Genomic DNA, 23905 nt, shown 5'->3' with positions numbered 1-23905 from the left:
TTAGGGAAGTAAAAGAGGAAGGCATTTAGCAGGAATCCATTTGAGGTTATAAGAACATAGAAGGAATTTATGCTTTGAAATGGGAATAATTGTGCTGACAGAGAGAGGCTGACTTAACTAGTTATCATGTGATTGCATTACTCTATAAAATCTCCTTCACAACTGTATGCAGTATGATGCTGCAATCAATCCTTTTAGTTTCTGTACGCAATATACTCAAAGGCATTTAAAAATGCAGAAGATTTTGTGTGAACTAGAAAATAACTTTAAGTCAGTAGAAAACTAAAGAAAGCTTACGGTGTGATCCAAAGTCCACTCAGTTCAGTAGCATGATTTGTATGAGGCCCAAAGTAACTAACTTAAATTTATAGATGATCAACACATTAATTTTCTTACTGACATGCTAATGGAGTAGTAGATTTTTCCAATAAAGCTGAAAGCTGACTTCATTGTTTTACACATGAGGGGGAAAAGGAAGAACCTCAGGTTACACATTGATTTCTGATGCATAATGCTACATAGTCATTTGAAATTACTGAACATTTTCTATAGGAAAAGTGCGATTCATGTGCTTGGAAAGTATGGCAATTTTAAAGATAATTTATCTGCTGTCAAATTTAAAGAAGAAATTCACAAATGTTGTTAGTGAAAAAGAATAAAAATGGATGAAGAACACTTCAGAAGTGTAACATTCCAATTCCACATCATGACCTATAGTTGGAAAAGGCTGTTAAGACAAATCTGATTTCTGTAAATGTAAACCAGCCATCTCATGACACATTTTTCAACTGCAGTTTGTAATCTAATCTTAGACCCAGCTAAAAGGCTGATTTAGCAGTAATGTAACCAAGGTTACACCGTATGTGTGTACATAGTCACTAGACTCGTAATAATCTGTGCTACATAATACAATGTAGATTACTGTGAGTTTAGCAGCTATGAGGAATGCAGCTCAAAACAGAGATGCAGGCATTGTTTGGTACTGGTTTTGATATGTTTATCTGTGACCTTTGCAACAGTTTTGCTGGAGGCTAGTCAGTTGTTCAGCTGCTGTAAATCTACCACATTCCAAAACCATCAGTGCATCTGCATTCTTTTGCACAAGTTGACACTCTCTCTCAGAGGATATTGTATTTTTTTCTCCTAATACTAATAGCAAAAGCATGTAATTCAGTTTATTAAGGGGAGTAGGCTCGTGCAAAAAATGTTGGATCACATCCTGTAAAATTAATTTCAGCTTCACTGGAAAAAAATAGATCCTTGTCTTCTAGAATGGGTACTTAGCAATAGATTATGGTATTCATATCTGGGCTACTCTGTGAAGGAAGGTGCTGAGAACTGAACTCTCCTACTTGTGTTAGTAGGATTTCTACATACCCAGCATACTAATCTTCCAGGCCATGCAGAAAAATGAGTGCTTAACTTTCAGAGAAAACAGGAGCTGGGCCCTTTTAGTCAGTGTAACTCCCTAAGTTCAGTTCAGTTCACTCCTCTCACATCGTAGGACAGCTGCTTAATACTTCCACTTGCTCAAACTTGAGGTTTATAGAAAAGAGGTGATAGGAGTAAAGAATCTGCATAGGATTCACAGAGGTGGATTGTCCAGAACGTGGACAGATGGACAGATGGACAGATGGACAGAACGATGCTGGGAGCGGTGGTGTTAGCAGCAGTCCATCCCTGCACTGGCTTTCATTTGTAAGCTGGAGGTCAGTGGTACATTTCCTGGCATCTCCCTTGACTGTGTAGGGATCCTGCACTATTTGTGTGTTTATGCTGTAGAGAGATCATAAGCTTTCCTACGTGCTTCTCCATACTAATGCAATCCATCAATGCAGTGTAGGATCTGGCCAGTAGCATCAGAGCTGCAGTTTGGTGATGTTTTACATAGCCATTTGGGCTTTGGTGTTACTAATTTTAAGAATAATAAGAAAATACATTTTTCTAATTGAAGAGACCCTGCTTTTATCTTGTGTATGTATGTTCTTCTGTCACCCCCTCCTTCTTAGCAGTTTTACTGCGCTGGCATTACACTGTGAATAGCTTCAGTCTGTGCTGTGGGAATTATGGAGCAGCAAGTCATTCAGGTATTGTGTATTCTTGTTTTACCAGCATTACTCATGGTGTAAAGTCATTTCACATTCACATGAAATAACATGTAATGCCACAAGAAGTACCAAGCATCTTACACTACTGTAAATTGCACCCTGCGAATCTGAGTCTGATACCTGAAGCAAGAGTGGGGTGGGAATTTGAGAAACAGTGAGCAATGGATAGTTTGTTCGGCAGTCAAAGAAAGGTACTTCTGATTCTGTCATCAAAGGAAGCAGCTCTGCGTAGGCAAAGGGATTCTGCTCTTGGCTGTAATGATGTAGCAGCAATATTGGGCCTTCCAGCAGTAGTCCTCAGCCAGGTGAAGAGTCCTATGACTTCTTCCAAAGCTGATTCCTTCCTTGCAATTGTTCATGGACAAATTTCACTGGGGTTTAGTCTGTCTTGCCCAAGGAATATTTTTGAACTACTTACTTTTGCTGAATCACTTGGAAGTAATCTAGAGCAATTTCATGGTGTCGGGCTGAAAGTAAGTTGGTGCTTTTTTTCCACCTGCGCATTACATGCCATGTTGCAGCAGAGGCAGAACCAACATCCCACAAATACAAATTGAAGTACTGCAATACAGTCAAAACCTTGCTGAAAAGGCACTAAAATCATTTGCTATGACTCTGTTTTTCTGTTCCAAAGTCTCATTACCCAATAGGACTTGCAGAAAATATCCCACTGAGCTATGGTTAGCCCACCCATTGTGCCCTGGCCTGCAAGCACCAGTGGTTCAGTGAGCATAGCAGCCAGATATGGAATGCAAAATTTTCTGGTTTGAGTTTGGTCTGCATTGACATGCACGGTGTGCATGCCATAAATTAGCCTACCGGTAAGCAGTTCTGCCAAAGTGTTCACAAACATTATGGTGTTCTCCCATCAGCCAGGTACACAGTGAGTTCATCACTAGGAGTTGGAGTGTGCGGGAGGAGGGAGGGACCCTTTGTGACACAAAGTTGCTGTACCAGGAAATAGAAAGATATACTAGTTATGAAATTATGTGAGTTGCTTGGATATGAGAGTAACATAATCTTTCATGTCTATATTCATCCATAATCTTTCTATCTATAATAGACTGCAATTATGAAGTATTCTCATTTTGAATTATATATATATTTATATATTAAATTAATTTGGTTCATATCATAAGTACCTCTCCAAGCTTATCTGCACATTCCATTATAATTCATAATTTTCTACTAAAACAGCCCCAAACTAATCAATGCTTCACAAGCTAATCATCTTACACTGTCAGAAGTGGCATAATGCAAGTAATTATGCTTTAATTCAACAAGGAGGAGAAAAAATCTGACTGAACAAAAAGACGCTTATCATGAACTCATGAATTTATAATCATGATTAGTGGAGGATCTCTGGGAGAAGATGTGGTTAAATCTCATGCCTGTGACCCTTTCATTGGTCATGGTGGAAAAGTAAGCACACACACTCCTGTGGTATGTTGACCCAGCCAGAAGCCAAGAAACCATTATCTCTAGCGTCCTCTCCTAATCAAATCTGTTACCACTCCTATGTATTTAAAAATAAAATAAAATCTTTTCTCTTACACAATCTCACTATTAAATATATATGTCCTGGATTTCGATGTAACACATATGCATTCAAGTGAAAGGACTGACTCCATTCTCTAAAAATGTCTAATTTTGACAGCAAGCAAGGATTCCCAGGTCCTGTTCTTCACTGTGTTCTTGAATCACAGTAAACATATGGACAGTAATTGTCTCTGTCTAATATTTATATAGAGGTTTGCAAGGAAAGATGATATAAGCACAAATGAGTTTTGCTAGAGAAGCTAACTTTTAGTAGAGCTTTGTTTTAGAAAAATGCTTCTGCAGTTTGGCTGATAATTCAACAAAACCAGAAGAGAAAACCTCTATAACATTGCCAGGCAAGCCAGGTGAGGGGAAACTTTGAAAGTAAGGGGTAGTAGTTCGAGTTCCACCATTGTGTCAAAAATGGACAGTGTAGCGCCTGCTCTGTATCAGAAATCACAAACCAAATAAACCTTGTTTCCCTGGAAAATTCATCAATGCCAAGCTAGAAGCTCGGTTTTATTTAGCACAAGTATGAGTTATTTCTAACCTGTGCCCATTAGGCTACTTAGGCGGCCATCACTAATTCAATTAGAACTTCTGTTGCATTGAAATTGATGTTTGAGGAATGGATGGATTAGACTTCACTTGTATATTTGCCTTTGCATTCTGCAGAAATAATGAACGGCTTAAAAAGGGTAAATCAGGATAAGACTCAGGCACAGACAGTCTGTCAGCTCTGCAGTTTAACTTTCTTGGAAATGAAACTCAGATCCAGTGTGCCAGAACAGAGCACGGAGTTGCAAATGCAAACACTTTCCTATTTCTCTGGACAGAGTCTAGTGTAATACCCAGGATTTCTTCCTGTGCCAAGGAATTCAGCATGATATTGGGTTTTTAAATATTATTTTTAGAATTTGCCTATTCTCTAAAATAAAAGAATAGAACTATAGTTATCTGAGGAGACTGAAATACAGATATTTTAAACTGGTTGAAATAAATATGCTTTTGTGTAATATATAGTGACCTTTGGCAGTGAGGTCCATCACTTTAAGTCCCAGAGATTAACGGGATTTAAAAATCATTAGAATGTAGATGGCAAAATCAATCGTTACATAAGCTTTTTAAGATTAGGTTATATACTCCTAAACCCTCCAGCTGCAGGATGTAAGAAATTGCATTTTTATCAGGTCTCCGGTGCAACCAGCTGCTCAGCTAACCAAAGTAGGAATGGGAGAACTCTTGTTTGTTCTTCAGGAGCTGGCGACGTACGATCTGAGTGTGAAATGGGCTTTCTGATGCACTGCAGAACTGACCACCAGCCTCCGTCCGCTGCATTCAGCAAGCAGCTGGAGGCTGGCCCAGGGTGCCCAGCATTACTGGCTTGAAGTCAGTTGCTGAAATGAAATCTGTGATGTTATATCTTTTCACTTGGATTTTTTGGAAAGTATTGTATACAAAAAAATGGTGAAACAGATGCATTGCTTCTCAGCCCCCTACCATTTAAAGGGTTTATCTGAGGTACCTTTTCCCCCCTTCTTAATTCTTCCACACCGGCTTGCTTGCTTTCCCTTTTTATAGCCAAATATTTATCTGTTTAAAGAATAAACACTCTTCTTTCTTCCTTCTGAGCACTAAATAAAATGCCCCTGATGGCTGCGGCCCATGTCACGCTATAAATGTTATTCCTCCGACTGGGTCATGGTAAAGAACTCTATTGCTTGCATTTCAAGGACATGAGCTTAGTTGATGAGATATTTTATTAGTCTTTCCATATTTGTAATTTCCTTCGACATGGGTGATATTTTCATTAATTTTCTGGAGAATTAAATAACTGGAGAATAATTTGGTTTGTTCATTTATGTCTTAGGCTTTTATAATAGGCATATGTGTAGGTAAAGTGCTCCAAAAACTCTGCAGTATTGAATGTTAAAAGATTCTTGAACTGGGTGAGGAAAATACAGGCAGGTTCTGTTCCGCCTGTGATAGTGGTTGCAAGTCTGAGTAGTTGGAGTAAATGCAAACACTGCAATAGACTTATTTATTTATTTATGTTTAATGCCAGGTGAGCTCTCTTAAAGCACAATACCAAATAAAGTGCCTTATCTTATAACCAGCATCTGACCCCAGTCAGCAGCCAGGCACCCACACAGCTGCTCGCTCGCTCCCCTCACCAGCTCCCCGCAGCAGGGGGAAAACAGGAAGGGCAGAATGAAGAGAAGTCATGAGTTTTGACAGAAGAACAGTTTACTGGGAGAAGAAAAGGCAGGGCCCAGGAGAGAAAAAAAAGAGCGAAGCAAAGGAGATGGCACACCACCTCCCACAGGCAAACCGATGCTCAGCCAGTCTCCAAACCGCCACCCTGGCAACAAAAAACGTCGTCTCTGTCTTCCTCTAGCCCAGTGTTTATTGCTGAGCGTGAGCGTACGTGGCATGGAATATCCCTTGGCCCGCCTGGGTCAGGTCTCCCAGCTGTGCCCCCCCCAGCCTCTCGCCCCCCCTCGGCCACCGGGCTGCGGGTGCAGTGGGAAGCAGGCAGCCTTGGCACTGTGCAGGTGCCGTGCAGCAGCAGCCAAAACACCCGCCTGTTATCAGCGCTGCAGTTGCCACAGATCTGAAACACAGCACCGTATGTGCTGCCATGAAGAAAGTTAACTCCATCCCAGCCAGGCCCAGCACAACCGCAACTCGTACTACATTTTTTCAGTTGACCTTTGTATAATCTAGTTTACATACTCCGATTTTGTTTTTGCTTTGGGATCATTTTCTCACTGTGGAGATATTGAATACTTAGTTTTCCTTAGGTGATCACCACATTTCGTTGCTGCTGCAGCTCCTTGGCCTATTCACTTGTCATGTTGTTATTTCTATTCTGTTTACCAATAGCACACTGGGACCTATATTTTCTTACGTTACCAGAAAATCTGTTTTCCTTAGCCTGGCTTTGTTCTTGGTACATATGTTAGCTCTTCACTGGTTCTTTAAGACTATTCATTTATGGCCATGTAACTAGAAAAACTAGTAACCTAGCCTTCTTTGTTTTATTTGGTCCCTAAATGTCTTTTAAATCTTATTTATGATTGCTTGTGCACCCAATAGCTCCAGTTGATCTCCATTAAGACAGACATCTGCCCCTGTCTTGGCACATCATGGACTTGCAGGTCCAGAGAACGTGTTCACTCCATGCCAACGGTCAAGACCATTATTATGAGATTCTGGGGCAGTGCTGTATCCCCATTACAGTTTACTAGCAGACAAGGTGTGTCTGGTTTTTAATCAAATTGCTGTATATAGTATCTAGCTCTAGACCTTGTGTCACTGTGTGTTTGCATATACTTTTGTGTTTTTCTTGGGGTGTTTGTGAGAAACTTTAGCCTTTGCTGTCATATTTCCCCACGACTGGAACACCCTTAACTCCTTCGGTTTCCCAATGTCTTTATTAAAATTGAAAGCCCACATCCATTGTCATCTTTGCACAGCAATTAATTCAGGTTCTTTGTTTGAGCAGCCGGACACCAATTTCACTCGCTAAGTCGCCGTGCTAAGGAACCTTTCTAACCCTTATTTGCCTGTGGGAACAACCCCGACCTTGCATTGACCCACTCATACCTATTATGGTGCCAAGGTCTCCTTGGCCAGCTTCAGATGTTCCTCCTGGCCCCCGAATAAATGGCTGATTCTTGCTTCTCAGTCAGTTACAATCTCCCCTACAGCTTTTCTGCCTTTCTTTTCATGTCTTAAGGTTAAAAACCTTTGTTTTCACAGGGACTGAAGTGAGTCATACAATTCACCCCCTTCACCTGCATTAGTTGGAAGATATTGCAAATACTTGTTGGATCTGTGGAAAGGAAGTCTTTTGATCTCTTTTCCTTTCCTTGGCATCCGTGGCTCAGGACTTCTCTCTGAGGAGAACACGTTTACATTTGTTCCAAATTTCATCACCTTTATAGGAAAATAAAACATTCCAGTAACTCTGAAATGTTTAAAATTCAAAGCTGCTAGTGATATTATGAGTGGGTTTTTCTATCTTGTCTTAGATGTGGAAGATGCATTACAGAATAGACATCAATAAAGTGCCTATGCCAAATGTAATTGGAAAAAATACCACAGGACGAGGCAACGATCATTGTGGAGGGATCGTGCACCTCTTGGCAGTGATGAGACTGTTGACTGACAATTTAATATAAATATATTGAACTGTAATGTATTCTTTTTTGATTGATTTGCTGTGTGGTACTGTTTATACACATACTTTTGGGGGTGTATATAAAGTAGGTGACCAGGTTTTGTGAGAACTGTACAAAGAACCTGAGCCTGGGGAAGCTGGGATAACAATGAAAGCTAAGAAAATACAGCTTATGAGACAAAGTGAGGGAAAGGGACTCCAGTATAAAAAAGAAAAAGCTAAGTGAGGATAGAAACTAAAATACAAAACTTGTTATCAGAAGAACAGTGATAAGTCGTACTTCTACCAGACATGGGGAAATTAGTTTAATTTACAGCAAGGAAAACAAGTTTGATACAAGGAAACATCTTCTGACTATACAGGCTTTGAAATGCCAAAGTATTCAAAGAGGCTGAGGAACTCTCCTCAGCAGTGTTGAACAGATACAGCTGCCAGGATAGACTGGGACTGTTGTGGGAGTCCCTTCTGCCTCCCATCTCTTTCGTCATACTGCTGTGGCTTTTAACGCTACGGTACAGGTGAGATTATTCCCATCTTTGCTCTTGTGGAAAGCTGAATCTTAAGCTTGTCAATGTTCAAGTAATAACAAGAATATGAAACTTCTAGTTTTCTAATTTTCTTAATGTTCTGGATGCTAAGGTTAGGGAAGCTTCCCCCCCCCCGCCCCAGCCCCGTTCAGTTGAGTTTTTCCTGAAATGAATGACTGTTCACTCTCATGATTTTATTTTGATTTTTGCAATGTAGTATGTTTTTCTTCAGGTTCTAGCTCCTTGGCAGCATATGATCTGGTGAAATGTTGCTCCTGAGTTTTCTAAACTAGTAGAAAAAATTATTCATCATGGGAGTGTTTGAATCACAGCAAAGACTCAAAAAACCTGAAAGGTTTTTAAAGATGTTACGGTTCAAAGACAATCTCATGCTTTTGGATGTGCCTGGATCACAGTGTTTGAGGTAGACAGTGCTGAGCTTGTCTAGACTGTGCTGAGTTATTGTAATGTATTTTCCCAGTGTTTCAGATAGGAGAGCTGACTGGCACTTACATGATTTCTTGCTTCCGTTCCTATGCAGCAAACAGGAAATGTTCCTACTTTGTGCAAATGGCAAAACTGTCAGCTTTTGTAAAGCAAAAGAAAAGATTGTCAGGACAAGGATTTTGTAAATGGAGGTAACTTTACACTGGTACAAGTTGCTTTCACTGAAATCTGTGGGTAACAGTGAGCTTGCTGAGAGCAGCTCTGTATTTGATTTACATAATTTGGCTTTATAAGTTGTCTATTTTTCGTATATATTGCAAATAATTATGAAATATTTCTGCTCTGTCTATGAGGAAAAGCCAAACCTGCTACATTTGGCTCTTTCCCTGGAATTTGAGTATGTAATAGTCGTAACTTCTTTTTTTTTCTCTTTCATTCTGTGTTTACATATTTTACGTTAATATAGAAAAGTATAGAAAAGTATTTCTCCCCTTCTTTTATCTCACACTCTGGGCAATATTTTTCTGATTCATTTCACTGATAGCTTTAAAAACATGTATTTTCTTGTTTGCAGAAAGCTCTGAATCGCAGACTTCTTTTGGTCTCTCAAACCTGCATACCAAGAAACAATGCAAGAGATAATTATTCAGAAATTATTATATGTTTAGTGTGTTCAGGAACTGGGGATAAAATTCTCCCTTACTGAAGTCAGTTGCCTTCACAGGGGTTAGGTTCCATCTAAGAAGCTGGGTTATTTCCTTTCCTACAATCGAACAGAAAGTAAGTTTTCCTTGTGAGCTTCAGTTACCTTAGGCTGAAATATTATAATGCTTGCATAAAATCTTGTTAAAGTTCTTTGAAGTCTGCAGAAGTAGAATGAGTAAGATCTCTGGAGTCTGGCCCAATGTTACTCCAGAATATACCTTGGAGTAAAGACGGCTTTTGTAAACACTGAGAACATAACACAATTTAGGCTTGCCTTCTTTCAAACTGTGGCAGCCTCAGCGCAAAACCAGCCAAGACTGAGAAAATGACCTCCTCCTCCTCCTCCCAGTGTCTGTCAAACTGTAATCTTTCAGTTCTGCAAAGGGCTGAGGAGCCTGGCCTTGATCCAGGCAACTATTTGGACTTTGGGAGTCGTCACCCATCAAAGGTGACACACTCCAGTGCTGCTCAGCATTTCCTGTGTTCAAACCCTGCAAGATTGAGTTCTTGATCCTGATAACTCCCACCATGCCAGAAGAAAGGTGCCCGAGATGCATCTTTCTGGAAGCTGGGAAAGTTCAGTGGAGAAGCCACACTGTGCACTTTCTGTCTTGTCATGCTCTTTCTTAAGCATCAGCTGCTGACTGACTCTGAGAGATGCAACGCTGAGATCAGACCTGTGATCTGACCCTGTAGCACTGATGCTGAGAAGTTCAAGTGCTCTTTGGCTGAAATATCACTTCCTCAACTGACAGGAGGTGAGTCTCTTCATCTTTAAATTCTAGAAATTAGCATGCTTTACTTTACCAAGCAAATAATATCTGAAAACTATGAGGCTGACAAATATACTTTTAGTTCTGGTGTTGCGAACTGCCAGGTTGCCAGTGCACAGAAGATGAAATCCTGGTGGCCCATGGGTTTTCCTGTATTGTTTTCATGTTTTAGATGATAGGTTCAAAATTTTACTGCCCTGCTTACCTCTTAACTCTCCTTTTCCAAATATCAAGTGGGAAACAAATGCTTTAACAAAACATATTTTGCAGGAGATGTGAAATTCTGAGAGAACTGCTCTTACCAGTATGAAGAGATCTCCCACTGCTCTGAACCACTTGCAAGTATATTGAATTTCGGTACCATATGTCTGATACGATGGGAAAAAAACTTGATGTCTTAAAAAAAGTTGCTGGTTTATGTGCAGTTAATATTCTTGGGATACGTGTTTTTCCAGACCTCATTTCTTGAGTGATCATTCAAATTATTATTAAATACAAGCAGTCAGAAACTGGCAATAAATATAACTGTAATGAAAGATTGTTTCAAGAGCCCTCATGGAAACTTCTTGGTTCATTCAACTATCAGATGAGCAGGTCGGCCAGGAAGAAATCACATTTTTTAAGTGACAGTTGAATGTCTTTTATATGGAATGACATTTATTCAGGCAAAAGTAAAAAATGTCAGAGAACATTACATTTAATGGATACATCAAATGATTAATAATGGGCAAAATTTGGAGATCCTTTACTGAGTTTTTGATTCAGTATTCTACTTTAATGGAAGTCTGCCTGAATAAACTTTAAGTAACAACTGATTCTGAACCTCAAAATGTGACCTGGTTATACTTACCACTTACACTGTGCTCTAAACTTTCAGAGCTCTTCTGTGGGTCAGATCTTGAACACAAAGGGACTATTGAAGTGAGCATGATTTGGTCAATTAACCTGTTAATTCTTTGCATGCAAGGCAGTCAGAGGCCCACTGTGGTTTTGGAGAGGAGTTGCTCAATCCAGCAATTTACAATATGTTGAGAATCCCGTAGAGGTTGTATCCAAGTAGGGGCCTTGTCGGACTCCTGTTCCTCATCAAATAATAAATCACGTGGTGCTTTTTCAATTGGAAAAACATTATTAACACGTCTGCTGCTCCAGCTGGAGAGAATAAAATCATAGTGGTTTATGATAAATCACATATATTCCTTGTATCCATACTATTTGGGAAATATATTTTTCCCTCAAGTTGAAACCACAATGACATGTAGAAAGGGTTCTTCATAATGCAGCATCCACACAGGCTGGAGGAATATTAAGGACTAATTAAAAGCATAAGTCGCCAAAGTTGATTAGAATGCAAACTAGGCCTAATTTCATGCAGGATCCATTAAAGGCAGCCAAGGTTATAGTAGAGAGACAAAACGGCTGAAGAGATGCTATATTTAGATGAAAAAAAATGCACACTAAAGCCAAGAATCCCATGGACGGGAGGTGAAGGGTCAGAGTGACAAAGGCAGTAGGAAGCACGAACCCAAGCAGGGGACACTGTTGCTGAATTTTGGTCACATTGGAGGCTTCTCTGAGGTGACATACCAGAGCAAGCTGAGCAGGGCTTGGTTGGTCTCCCTGAATGTCAGCTTGATCCTGCTGTCATGGAGGCAGAAGTGACAGCCTGCTTTTGCATAGACAGCCGGCACAGCTCGCTCACACCCTGTCTGATAGGCAGGACACGGCCAAAGTGCTAGCGATGGCCCCAGGCAGAGGCAGTTTTGCGTGACAGTGGTATTCTTCCTGCCCACCTGCTAAGGCCATTTCAGGTTAGTTAGACTTGCCCAGCACGCTGATTCCTTCTGCCGACGCTCCCACCCTGCACATCCCCTGGCACTGTGGCTGCGGGAGGCTGGTTCCCATGAAGGCACCAGGGGCAGAGACAGGAAAGGCACGCACATTGCTCAGTGTGGACCTGGACTGATGTCAGCTGGGAAGAGAGCCGAGTTTTTCTGCCCATACCAGGTAAAAAGATGTGTGGGCACGCCTCATTTAAATTGTGAGCAACAGGCGTCAACATTTCTGCTTCAGAAATCAGCACGACATGACTGGGTTTGTTTTTGATGACCCTTTAGATACCATTCCTGTGTTGTGTTTATTAGCAGTTACCATGCTGCTTTTCCCTTTGTCTAAAGCTTTCTACATGCTGATAGCAGGTTCACATACTAATTCCTAGCACCATCCCTGCAGCCGGCTGTGTCATCACAATTGCTCAGCCATTCGACTCGCTGTAGTTATTGGTTTGATGGATTAGAATCAGGATTTTGATCTCAGAGCAGCTTTGCGACAGCAATGAATGCTGAGCATGACAAATGATATCTTCCTGAACCCACTTTTGGCTGAGGGCCAGCATTTCATCTTACTTGACCACCATGTAACTTTCTGTCTTGTTAATAGCAACACTTTGATAAGGGGATTGTAGCCAGTTGTTGGTATCCTTGGAACGAGTACCAGAACTGCATTTTACTGTACCTTTAAGTCCTACCTTAGATTTTATTCTAAATCTGGTGGTTTCTTCCCTTCATAGAGCCATTTTAGAGGAAACATGTATAGGCTTGTCTTTTCTTCATCGCCTTTTGTTGCTTGGGGCTTTGCTCCTGGAAGTGCAGCTGTTCCTTTACATAAAATTAACAACTGCTTCCTAGCCTGTTCTGTTACAGCTCAGTACTTCTGGGACTTAGGGTTTGGTATTACATGTAGTCAAGTTTTCAGTCCTTAATTTACAGCTGTTACTTACAGAAACACAAATACACAGCAGGCATTCAGTGAGGTCCCCTTCATCATCCATTGATGTATACAGTAAACACAGACCTTTTTATTTCTCATGGGGAAGATAAAACTTGGGGAATTCTGTCATAGATTTAAGTGCTGTCAAATCTACAAAGTCCTGGAGATCCCACAGGTGGCAAGGGTGAACCCTTTAAATACTGAAACAAGATCCGCACAGTGGAAAATAACAATGAGGTTCTCCCATTGTTCTCTGTAGACGTTACCCACCATGTTGACAGCTCCGTTAGGCACACCTCCTCTTCTTCAACTTCCTGTTTTTAACAAATAAATAGATTAAGTGAATTTGATTGGCCAAGTTGCCAGACTTCCTCAGGTAAGTGCAAACTTACTCTCAGTTTAGAAAGTCATTTGCACTTCTGCTTGATATTTACAGTGTAATTTCATGAGGTGCAGGGTGACAGAAGAGAAGAGAGTGCTTTGAAACCTGGCTCAGCATCTACAGTGTTTATTTGTTCACATGGTATATTCCCTTATGCGGCTCCTGAAGACCTTTTTGACAAGTGAAGTTCACAAAGATGGTACATTATTTTTTTCTGTAGTTAATTCAGACTTTCCAATTGTGGAGCTATGCCATTCAGCTCGTGGTTTGTAGGGATCAAGGTAATGTTTCTGAACTGTGCCTGCAAAAAACAATGTCAGCTGTTCATGTAACACTTATTACTGCTGCAGCTAGTAAGTGTTGGGTGGGCATGGGAGCTGTGAGAATGGTGGGGTATGCACAGGAATGTTCCACTATTTCTTTCAATGCTGAATATCAAGTTCAGAGTTCAAGTGGAGTAATTTTTGAAGCCATAAACAATGATGCATACTGAAAAGCAGCTTTTATGACATAAAAAAAATCCATTCTACTTCAAAGAGTTTATTTAAAGCTGGGAATCAAATGGCATAACTGTTGCAGCCTCACTCTCTCTCCTTTACCCCTTTCTTTCTCAGACTCTCTCTGTCTGCCTCTGTTGCTGTGGGGAAATTAACTCTTACTTTGCTGTAGACAAAATACAGCTTATATAGTGGTCATGACATAATGGGGGGAACAGTTAGGTACATTGTTGTTTTGTGGTCAGCTCAGCAGGATAGACTCGCATGACATAACAAGTTTTACAAGAGGGAACAGGTTGTCCAGGTGACTGTGTCCTCCAAGCTATAGAAGCAAACTACACTGTTGAGTAGACACCATCTGGATCTTTCATGATACTCACACCCCCAGAGTGAACCTCTTTTCCAGGACAGGCCTGCTGCATTCTGCTTCCCCTGCATCCTCTCTGTCTTCTCATCCTTCCCTTCCAGTTTTTTCCAGCCTGTTTGTGCTGGAGTTCTGTTTCATGAGCCTTGCTCTCCTGACTTCTCTTCCCCCTCCTATCTTTTTCTATCCAGGAATGGTGGGAGAACTTGTGTCAGTAGTTTTACTCATGCAGCTTTGGTAGAGCCAGGTAGAGCCTGAACGAGCTAGGAGGTGGTTGTACTCCTTACATTATTTGTCTGTAGCGTTCTCTCTCTCTGCTCTTTATTTGTTAGACATGAACCCTGTGCAGAGTGTCAGAGTATAATCAGAAAATGCAATCCTGATGCCCTAGCAGCCGCCTCCTGCACCAGTTGTCATATTAATATTTATAATCTATTGGATATGCGGATCAGAAGTATAATGACGGCTGGCATGTTACGTGTTCCTCACTACTCCTTCGGTGCACTCCACTTACTGTTTTACACACTTCCCTGCTGAACCTACTGTCATTTCACAGTACCATGCTCTTTCTTGTCAGACAGACAGACACGTCCTGTGGGCAGCAGCAAAACACGCTGATCCCTGCGCTTGTCTGTGAGCAACAGGAGAAGTTACAGGTAGTTTTTTGGCATATTTCACCCCAGCAAATGTTTGCTCTGAGTTTTGTTTATCTTTTTATACATGTTGTGCTGGGAACAGTGTAATCAGCCACTTAGCATTCCATTAGCCTTATGAGAAGGACAGCCTTTTGTTCCGCCTTTCCTTTTCATCAGATTTCGTATCAGATTGAGCCTTTAGGACCAATGCAAAATCTGGCCTCAAACATTATCTTCTGTTAAGATTCTGAATTTGGAAGTCAACTGGCAGTTCTACTGAGGGAGGAATGGGGCAGAACAAAATGGTCTTTGCCTTGCTGTCATGGTAATGGCAGTGAAGTGCTGGTAAGTAACAATATGCATCTATGTGAGTTAACTCCTTACATATCCTTCAGGGAGAAGTGCTCTGGCGTAGAATAATGATATCTTTCACAGAAAATTTTGAAGCCAGTCTAAGCATTTTAATTACTAATGATATTCTTATATAATAAAATAGGTCACAAATGGGCCATGTTCATTACATCCTGGAAGATTTGGGGACTGTGACTACAGAACTGTTGTCTGAATCCTGTTACATGGAGTAGGGCACTTGTATAAAGGATGACCCCAAAGCTGGGTTTTTTTTTTTAGTAGTATATGTGTGTATATATATACATATATATGTATGTATTTCCCCTTTTCACTTTTGTCTTCTGTTCTTTTAATGTCAGCTCTGTTTTCTCTTATCTGTCCTCACTGGTCTTTGAAAGTAGCAAGCTCTGTTTGTTCATTAAATTAAGTAATTGCACCTAGACAGATTTTGTTCTTGTTTTAACCAGAGTGCTATTGGAAGCAGGTTTAATTTTAGGGTAACTTTCAGCAGCTACCATAAGGTAGGGTCCTGCTGGAGGGCTCTGTTCAGTTGTCAGTTCTCACACAGCCCTCCTGTGCAGCCATGGGTGAAGCACTTTCTCTGCCTGTTAAAAAGAGGTGGCATGGGGACACTCTCCTTTTGCTTTTGAGGAATTTGGATTCTACCACACTAAGCTTTACTTGAGTCTTTTCATAGACAAACCAAATCTGTGCTTGGCATCATTCCGAATTAAACCTTAAGTTACCTTGGTGATTTCTGAATCACACTGCTGGCATATTTTCTGTTACCATCATTGTACTTCTAAAGCACACTGCTGATTGATCAAACCTTGTTACCCCTTGGTTTTTTGATGCCTTTTAGTTTTTCCTGTCATTATTACCTATTTTTGACTACTTTCCTTTAATTCCCTGTGTGCTGGTAACAACACTAAAGCTGTAATCATTGTGTTTATTGTTTTTTCCAACTTGATTACATGTTTCTGCCTGTTGGCCAGCCATTTCTTCAAATACTGTCAGATATGTCACTGTATCAAGAACACTAAACTCAACTGCCAAACTCCTGACTCCGGTAGTTAAATCATAACTTAAATGTGCCAATTCCACTATTTACATTACTTCCCAGAGAAGTTTCATGCTGAATTCCAGATTTTGAAAGCACACTCCAGAGCACTGAATCTTTGTGCTCTTCTGTTTTTCCTTCTGGCTGTGACCTTCTTATGCAGGCAACTTTTTTTGATGTGAAGGAGACCAGAGAAATGTCCATATGCAAAGCCAGCCCTTGAGCGTAGTCCTTACTTTGCATTGTTCCCAGTTACACACATTTGTTCTTTACACCAGTGTGTTAGTTAAACTCTGATACATTTCCAAATGGCAGTGGAATACTTTGGTATCAGATTCAGTGTTTAAGGGAAATTGCCTTGATTTGTGTGATTAGTAAAGGGTATGGTGCTTTTTACCTCAAGACTATTGTTTGAATTGAGCCTGGCTTACTAGTAACATAAAACTAGATTACCATCTATAAACTCACCCAGCCCCTGTGGAAAAAACTTCAAACTGTTGTAAATTATTCTTGTTAGTAGAAAGGAGAAGAGGGCAAGGGCTGAAGTATGAGTTTTGTCACTGCCTAGGACAGAACTCTTATGTAGAAACTGGAATTGCCACACTTTTTGTGGAACTTTTTTTTTTTTTTTGTCCAGCGATGTTGGAGAAAGGGTTGTAAATAGTTTCTACTATGGATCATCTTGCACTGAAAAACTTGGAAGCAGATCTGCATCTTTTAGATGTCAAGTTTTGTCATCTGCATCTGTCCTTAGCTCCCACATGAGATTAATCAGGCACTAGGACTGAATCCACTTGAGAGAAGTGGGACAAGATTTAGTAAGTTAATTAATTAAAAAATCATGGTGCACAAATTAGATTCTTACAGACTTGCAGCATTTTTATGCCATATCTGCAAAGCTGGAGTAGTTTGCTCACTGGACTATGATGCAGTACTGTGTTTGCATGTTTTAGAGCTGCAGTAATGTGAAAGAGAAGGGCCTTTTCACTATACTTTGTTCAGTCAGCGCCTTTGCTTTACCATCAACACTCTGAGTTGGCTGTACATCTTGTAAAGCCGAAAGGGGAGAAGTGACCTCTGTGTCAAAAGAGCCAGCTCTTACAGCACCTCACTTGTGTGTGCCTGGAAAGATTGGACTGTTGGTTATAAAATGGAGACTAATGTCCAAAAGTTCTTATCTAGCTTACGGTCCAAAAGCTCTTATCTAGCTTATGGACCATCATATTTTCTGCTCACAGTATTGAGTCCAGACCGAGGACAGCAATCTGCTAGTGCTAGCAGCTAATGGATGTTCCCTGTTCTTTCGTTGCTGGAATTTTGGGGGTGGACACAAAGCAGTAAGCTGCTGGAGGCGGACAGTGGCAGAGTGTCTCCGGGCTGCTGAGCGCAGTTTTCCTTATGGGCAGGTGCTGCAGTAAAGTAACAAGTACCACTGTGACTGTCACCCCTGCAACGGGGTTTTTCACAGTCTAATTTCAGGCGCATAACTCCGGTGATGATGGGGCTAAAGGCTCCCGTAGAGTCAGAGGGACACCAACAGCTTCCCTGACAACCTAGGGACCCAGGCTGCTGGCTTAGGCACCCGGGCTGGATGCCTAAAGCTAAACAGTGAGACTACGCTCTTCAGCCCAAGGTCTAGTCCAGCTACAGAGCAGAAGTCTGCCACTGCTGCTGACTACGGGAGGTACCTCTGCAGCTGTTTCTTTAGCGCAGAGCACACACCAGCACCCTGAATGCATAGTGAGAGTCGTCAAAAGACGAGCACTAACACAGCTTCAACAGCCCTGGACATTAAATTAAAACAGCTTCAGCAGCCTGGACCTGCAAGTCATTGTCAGAAACTCTTCCAGCCAACTACAGCCTTTTTTGGGGGTTGGCTGGTGTCTCTGTATCTTTCTCCTCCTTTTTGGATGCCCCCACAGGAGCAGGAAGGCTGTGGTCTCAAACCATCCCATGTAGAAGTATAGAATATTTTTTCTTCCTATGCCTTTCTGCGTATTGATGAATTAATGGCTTGTGCAAAAAGAAACACCTAAGATGGGAGGACCAAAGATATTAAGCCTCATTTGTTCACCCGCTGTGCTACAGCCCAGAATGTGCTGCTGCACAGAGTGCCCCTCTGGAGCCCTGGGAACCACAGTGAGGAACAGGATGAGGTTGCTCACCCTGTATGTTGCTTGGGCAAGAATAGTTGCCAAAGTCAGCGTCAGAATCCCAGGACCTGATATATCGCGGTGTATTGTTAGCTGTGTTTGTTTTGGGGGCTTTTGGTAATTTTTCTTCTAGGTTTTTGTCTCTCTATATAATTATCCTTTTCATTAGTGATTTCCTGACTTAATGTGAATGTGCATAAATCTCCACCATAGATTTATCATCTCTATAGAAAGTGCTTTCAGAGTGGTTGTGCAGCTTCCCAGAAAAGGGACACTGTTGGAAAATGAAGCTTTCAGATTCAACAATAAGCCTACTATTATGCTGATTTTTGCCAAGCTTTCCCTCACTTCTTTCCCATTACTACAAGAGCGAGCTCAAGGTTTCTTTTTGTTTTTGAACTTCAGTCATTCTTAAGTGTTTACCACTCTCTGCGCAAGTCCACTCACTTTGAAATGTTAGACAGCACAAGATACAGCTGCATTGCTTCTGGAATCAGAAAATGCTCATGCTCTTCTTTCAACTGTGTGTTTCTGTGAAGGTTTTAACCGTCCTGTTTGCCAATCTTAAAAAAAGTAAAAATAAAAATATTTCTTAGAATATTGTACTTTGACTATCACAGTCATGTGAGGACATTGTATTTTTAACCAAATGTGAGATCTCAGAGCAGCAGTTGAAATTGTCTTTGATATAAATAATTTCATTGCAAAACAGTTTTTTATATATATAGAGAGAGTATATAGGCTCATGCTCGTAACCGTTTAATCAAATTCAGACCTTGTCTGAGCAAACATAATGGCCATTAAATTATGTGTGGGTTGTGAATTATCCTTTCTGAATTTGACCTGTAGCTTTGAGAGCCAAAAAAAGCTGTCTTCCTTGGGTTTTTTTGCTTGGGATCACACATGCAAATGCAGGAGCTTTTCTATTTCTAAAAGTTTTCTGAATGTTGAATACAACTTCCTGCTGATAATATGCAGGTTGTAACATGTAGCCTCTCTAGGTGTCTGCTCCATTGTGACTGACTGTCAGAATTTTTTATAGTTATCATGAATCTTCTTTTCCATCTTTCCATGTTGATACTCTATATAATGCTCGTTATGACTCCACACAGGTCCCTTGGAAGGACCTTCTGTCTTTTCCGTGCTTGGCAGCATTCTCCTAAGCCGAGCATGTAAACATCTGTCTCCTGAAGACATATCCCTGTTAATCACTTCTGGTGCCTCTCTTTGAACTTCTTTCCATTAACATTGCAGTTTTTGACTGTCCTTAACAAAAGCCAGGATAAAATGTTATTATTAGTCCTTCTCCTGGCTCAAAAGAGCTGTGTTCCGTTTATGCCCCAGATTAGCAACTGCTGTACAATGTGAGCTATGTAATTTGCCTTTTTCTGTATCTTCATCCTCAGATCTGTTGCCAGCCCACTGTGACTGTACCAGTTTATTTCCAGATTTCTGTGTTGAGTCAATTTCTCCCTGTTGCTAGCCAGAAACAGTTCTGTGCCAGGGTTGCCAATTGACAAACTTTCAATCACTGATCCTGGTATTGAAACCAACAAACAAATAACATGCTTAGAGAGACACACCTCAGCTCCCCTCCAGACCCCTCTCCTCCCTGCTCCGTTGTCTCCAGTCCCGTTGCTGTACATGGCACCCAATCCCTCTGGTGGGGCAATGGCCCTCACCAAATAGGAGGAGGTGAGACTTTGTAGCTAGTGCCTTGGGCAGGACTCAGAAAACTGTCTTATTTCTGCAGCTGGGAAGTTCTCTGCACTATTTCTTTCTGTGCTGCCGTCTCTCATCTGTAAGCCAGGAAAAATGGCAGTGATCTGCTTCGGGTAGTCTGTGAAGCTGACTGCTGAGAAGCAGCCCAGGACATGGTGTTGCTGATGCAACTGAAGCTCTAGAGCCTGTCAGTCTCATGGGAGCAGCAGGTGTTTGAAGAAGCAAGGAGACAGAGCAGTTACAGGGGCATATATTTTATTACCTTTGCGTTCGGTTGGTTCTTGTTCCATCCCCAGCCCTCACAGTAATCAAGTGGCACAAGATACAAACCCCTATTGCATGTGACAGCGTGCTCTTCCCCTCCAGAAACAATGAATTTACAAAGGTTGTGTTGCAACATCGCTCTGGATTACTGCAGCTCGTTATCTGATGTCAGAGTATAACACGTCACTTTTCAAGGTCCTTTTCGTGACGGGTCACCCAGCTGCCAGAGCTTCAATATATCAACTGGATCTCAGTTTAAAAATCTGTAAAGAAAAGGAGGGCAGTATTTTTAGTCCAGACCATTTCAGGGGTCTGGTCTGCAGGGAAGCTTCACAAACTGAGTAGAGTAACAGATTAAGAGTGCCAGGATGGAGACAAGGAGGCTCCAAGAGAGCAGGAAATCATTAAGGCACCTTTACTGCCTAAGTTACTACATAGTCCAGGTGTAACTGTACAGTCTCATAATTTTTGTCATATACACTGAGATTTGGAGATTCCTTTCTTCCTTTGCAAATGGGAAACTGAGGCCCAGAGAAATTAAATGAGCTGTCTGGGCCACATCAGAAATATGACCACAGTTGTATAGGAAATACTGCGAACTGAGGATTTAATGCAAAATCCAAAGTCAGTGCTCTGACCAGACCATCTCACTTCTAATATAATCCAAAGGTTCCAGCTGGGATGTTTAATTGCTGTTGGTTATCCTGTTACCTTTATCAAAGAATAACCTCTACAGAGGAACAAAACAGTGCAACGTGTGTTCGTAAGATTCATACTGCTATTTGGCATAAACAGGGGATGGGAACTAAACTCAGGGCAGCTACTGTCCTCTTTTGAACATGTAGACTCAGCATACAGCCAAATATACTGCAAGTCAATGCAGATTTGCACATTTGTTGCAAAAATTAAAAAGCTGGTGAAGTAATGCTAAAACTCCTTCAACACTGATGTAGAATCTGTGGCACCTTGACTGGAGATCAGCTTCTGGGTATTGGCCCTTTATTCCACAGAAAAAAGTTGGCAGATGTTGCATTAGTGTCTGTATGAGGGGCTCCTGTTTCCCGAAGGTTAGCCTGAGGCAGCCATTCACGGTCCCTGCTGCAGAACGCGGGCGATCCCGCCTGCGCTCCCATTCCAGCCTCTGCCTTTCAGTTGCTGTGGATGGCAGTTTCCTTGTGTTGGCTTTTGCGTGCACCTGCAGGCTTCCCAAAACTGCTAGGCCTTCTCTGTTCGCAGCTCAGCCCAGTACTCTGTGTATTCCTCACTTGTGTTTAGTACCCAGCCAGTTCACCCTCAAGACTGTCCAAATACACCGTTTCTTGCCAACAGTGGTGGGTGAAAAAAACCCCAGGAATTAACTTCAGTGTACACAGGGTGCAAAACCTATATTAGAAAGTATGTAACGCGTAGACCACTTAATTTTTGTTTAACTTTTCTAAGTAAGTTTACCATGCATCTTAATTAACTTTCTCCAAGTCACTACTTTTTAAAAAGACACCAAATGAAGTTGCAGCTCAGGCTTTTCTTCCCACTACACTGTCACACAAAAACCTAATCTATTTCTGGCCATTCTTATTTTTAGATTGTTCTTCATATACCGTCTACCGCCACTGAAATTAAAGAGAAAATATAAGGAGTGACCTTTGGCTGAGCACATACAGTTCGTGCGTGAGCTAACCAGCAGGATCCTTCTTCATTCTTCTTTTCCCCACGTTCTCGTTCTCCCTGCCCTCCCCCACCCGAATACAATTTGTAAGGCCGTCAGAGCCTTTCACCCCACGTGTTTCCACGTGTTCCTTCGATGGGTCTCAGGCCCACGGCTCACACCGGCACCCTTGTTCCGTGACCGTATGGCGCCGCTGCCGTGGGCTCCAGCCCGCCCGCCGGGGGTGCAGGGCGGCGCACAAGCCCGGGCACGCCGAGCGTACTGCCGACGCGGGCAGCTCTGCGGGCACGCCGCCAGCTGCAGCGCCGGTTCCGAGCCCGCGGCCCGGCCGTAAGGCTGCGTATCCCACCGGCGCCCCCGGCTTTGGTGGCGGCGGGCACGGCGGTGGCTGCGGCCGCCCCGCCGCCGGCCCGGGGCGCGGCCCGCCCGGTCGCTGCCGTGCGTACGGGCCCGCCGCAGGTCGGAGCGGGGAGCGTTGCCACGCCGCGGCGCGGGCAGCCGTGGCTGGCGGCGGAGAGGACCGCGCGCCGCCTCCCCGTCGTGCCTGACGGGGTGGGGGGGGGCTGCTCTGGGAGCCGAGGCGCGGGCGTCCGGGGGGCGGCGGTGGGTCCCAGGCCCCCGCGCCAGCGGCTGGTGCGGCCGGCGGAGAGGCGAGGCGTGGGGCGACGGGCGGTGCGCTAGCTGCCGCAGCTCGCTCCGCGGCTCGGGAGGGCCCGGCCGGGCGGCGCCCCGGGGCGGGCAGGTGCCCGGTAAAGGCGGCGGCCGCCGGAGCGCGCAGGCCGCGATGCCCCGGCCCGGCCCCGGCCCCGCCGCGGGGGGTAGGCCCGCGCGCAGGTGAGCCCCGTGCCGCCCGTCGCCGCGGCACCCCCGGCGCGGGGCACCCTCTCGCCTGCCGCGGGCGGGGCGCGGGCGGCCGCTGCCGACGCGGGCCCGGGGCGGCGCGCGCGTGCAGGGGAGGAGCGCGAGGCGTGTCCCCGCTCGCGGGCGGCGCCGCTACAAGCCGCGCCCTCGGCGCCGGCCGCCGCGCCCCGGAGCCTCCTCCCGGCCTCTGCCGTGGCGCGGCTCGGCTCGCTGCGGCCACCAGGTGAGGCGCCGCCGTGCCCGGGTCCGGGGGCGGCCCGCCGCGACTTTCCCGCCCGCGGGCGGCGGGGAGCGGGGCAGGCTCCTGTGGTGGCGCGCGGCGCCTCGCCTCGCCGCTGCTCCCGCGGCTTGGGTCCCGGCGCCGGCCCCCGTCTGCGGGCGGAGGCAGGCGGCCCCCTGCCCCGCGGCGGTGCGCGGGCGGCCCAGCGTGCGCCGGGACCGGCTCTGCCAGCAGCGGGAGCCGCTGGCCGCGGCTCGCCCTATTCCCGCCGCCCCGGCAGCGCGCGGGCGCCGCCGGAGCCGGAGCGGGGCTGCGCTGGGCTAGCCGGTAACAGCCCGGGCCGCCAACGGGGAGCGGCCGGCGGGCGGGGAGCGAGCGGCGCGTAGGGAGCGGGCGGGCAGGCGGGGAGTGGCCGGCGGGCGGGGAGCGAGCGGGCTCCCCCCTCCCCCCCCCCCGTCCCCGGGCGCGCGGCGGTGGCGGGACGGCGGCCCTGGCCCCTGCCGTGCCGCGAAGCGCGGTGACCGGCGCGAGCGTACTGCTGCGCGGCGGGGCGGGGGCGCCGTGCCCCGGCTGCCCTCTCCGCACGAACACAGCCGGCTGAGGCTGGGCTTTTATCTGCACCAAGGTAAAAGACCGCCCGGGAGGTAGGCTTGGTTTGGGTTTGGTGCGGTTTTTG

At 44.1% G+C, this 23905-nt stretch overlaps 1 protein-coding gene across 10 annotated transcripts in view; it reads left to right on the top strand.

Moving 5' to 3' along the window:
• The window catches only part of SPATS2L (spermatogenesis associated serine rich 2 like), a 151292-nt gene that overhangs the window by 42449 nt on the left and 84938 nt on the right, over positions 1 to 23905 (top strand). For 3 of the 10 annotated variants that reach the window (XM_027807111.2, XM_027807109.2, XM_027807110.2), the window contains exon 1: positions 23721 to 23873. The exons of 1 other annotated variant lie outside the window; for it this stretch is intronic. The gene's annotated coding sequence lies outside the window, so the exon portion shown is untranslated. Of the gene's footprint in view, positions 1 to 23136; positions 23233 to 23718; positions 23874 to 23905 lie in introns of those variants that run through there. 6 more of the 10 variants (XM_055718040.1, XM_055718043.1, XM_055718046.1 and 3 more) reach the window with 4 other exon arrangements.

This window comes from Falco cherrug, chromosome 8 (assembly GCF_023634085.1).
Source record: "Falco cherrug isolate bFalChe1 chromosome 8, bFalChe1.pri, whole genome shotgun sequence".
Taxonomy (NCBI): domain Eukaryota; kingdom Metazoa; phylum Chordata; class Aves; order Falconiformes; family Falconidae; genus Falco; species Falco cherrug.
This window is presented reverse-complemented; position numbering and strand designations above follow the sequence as displayed.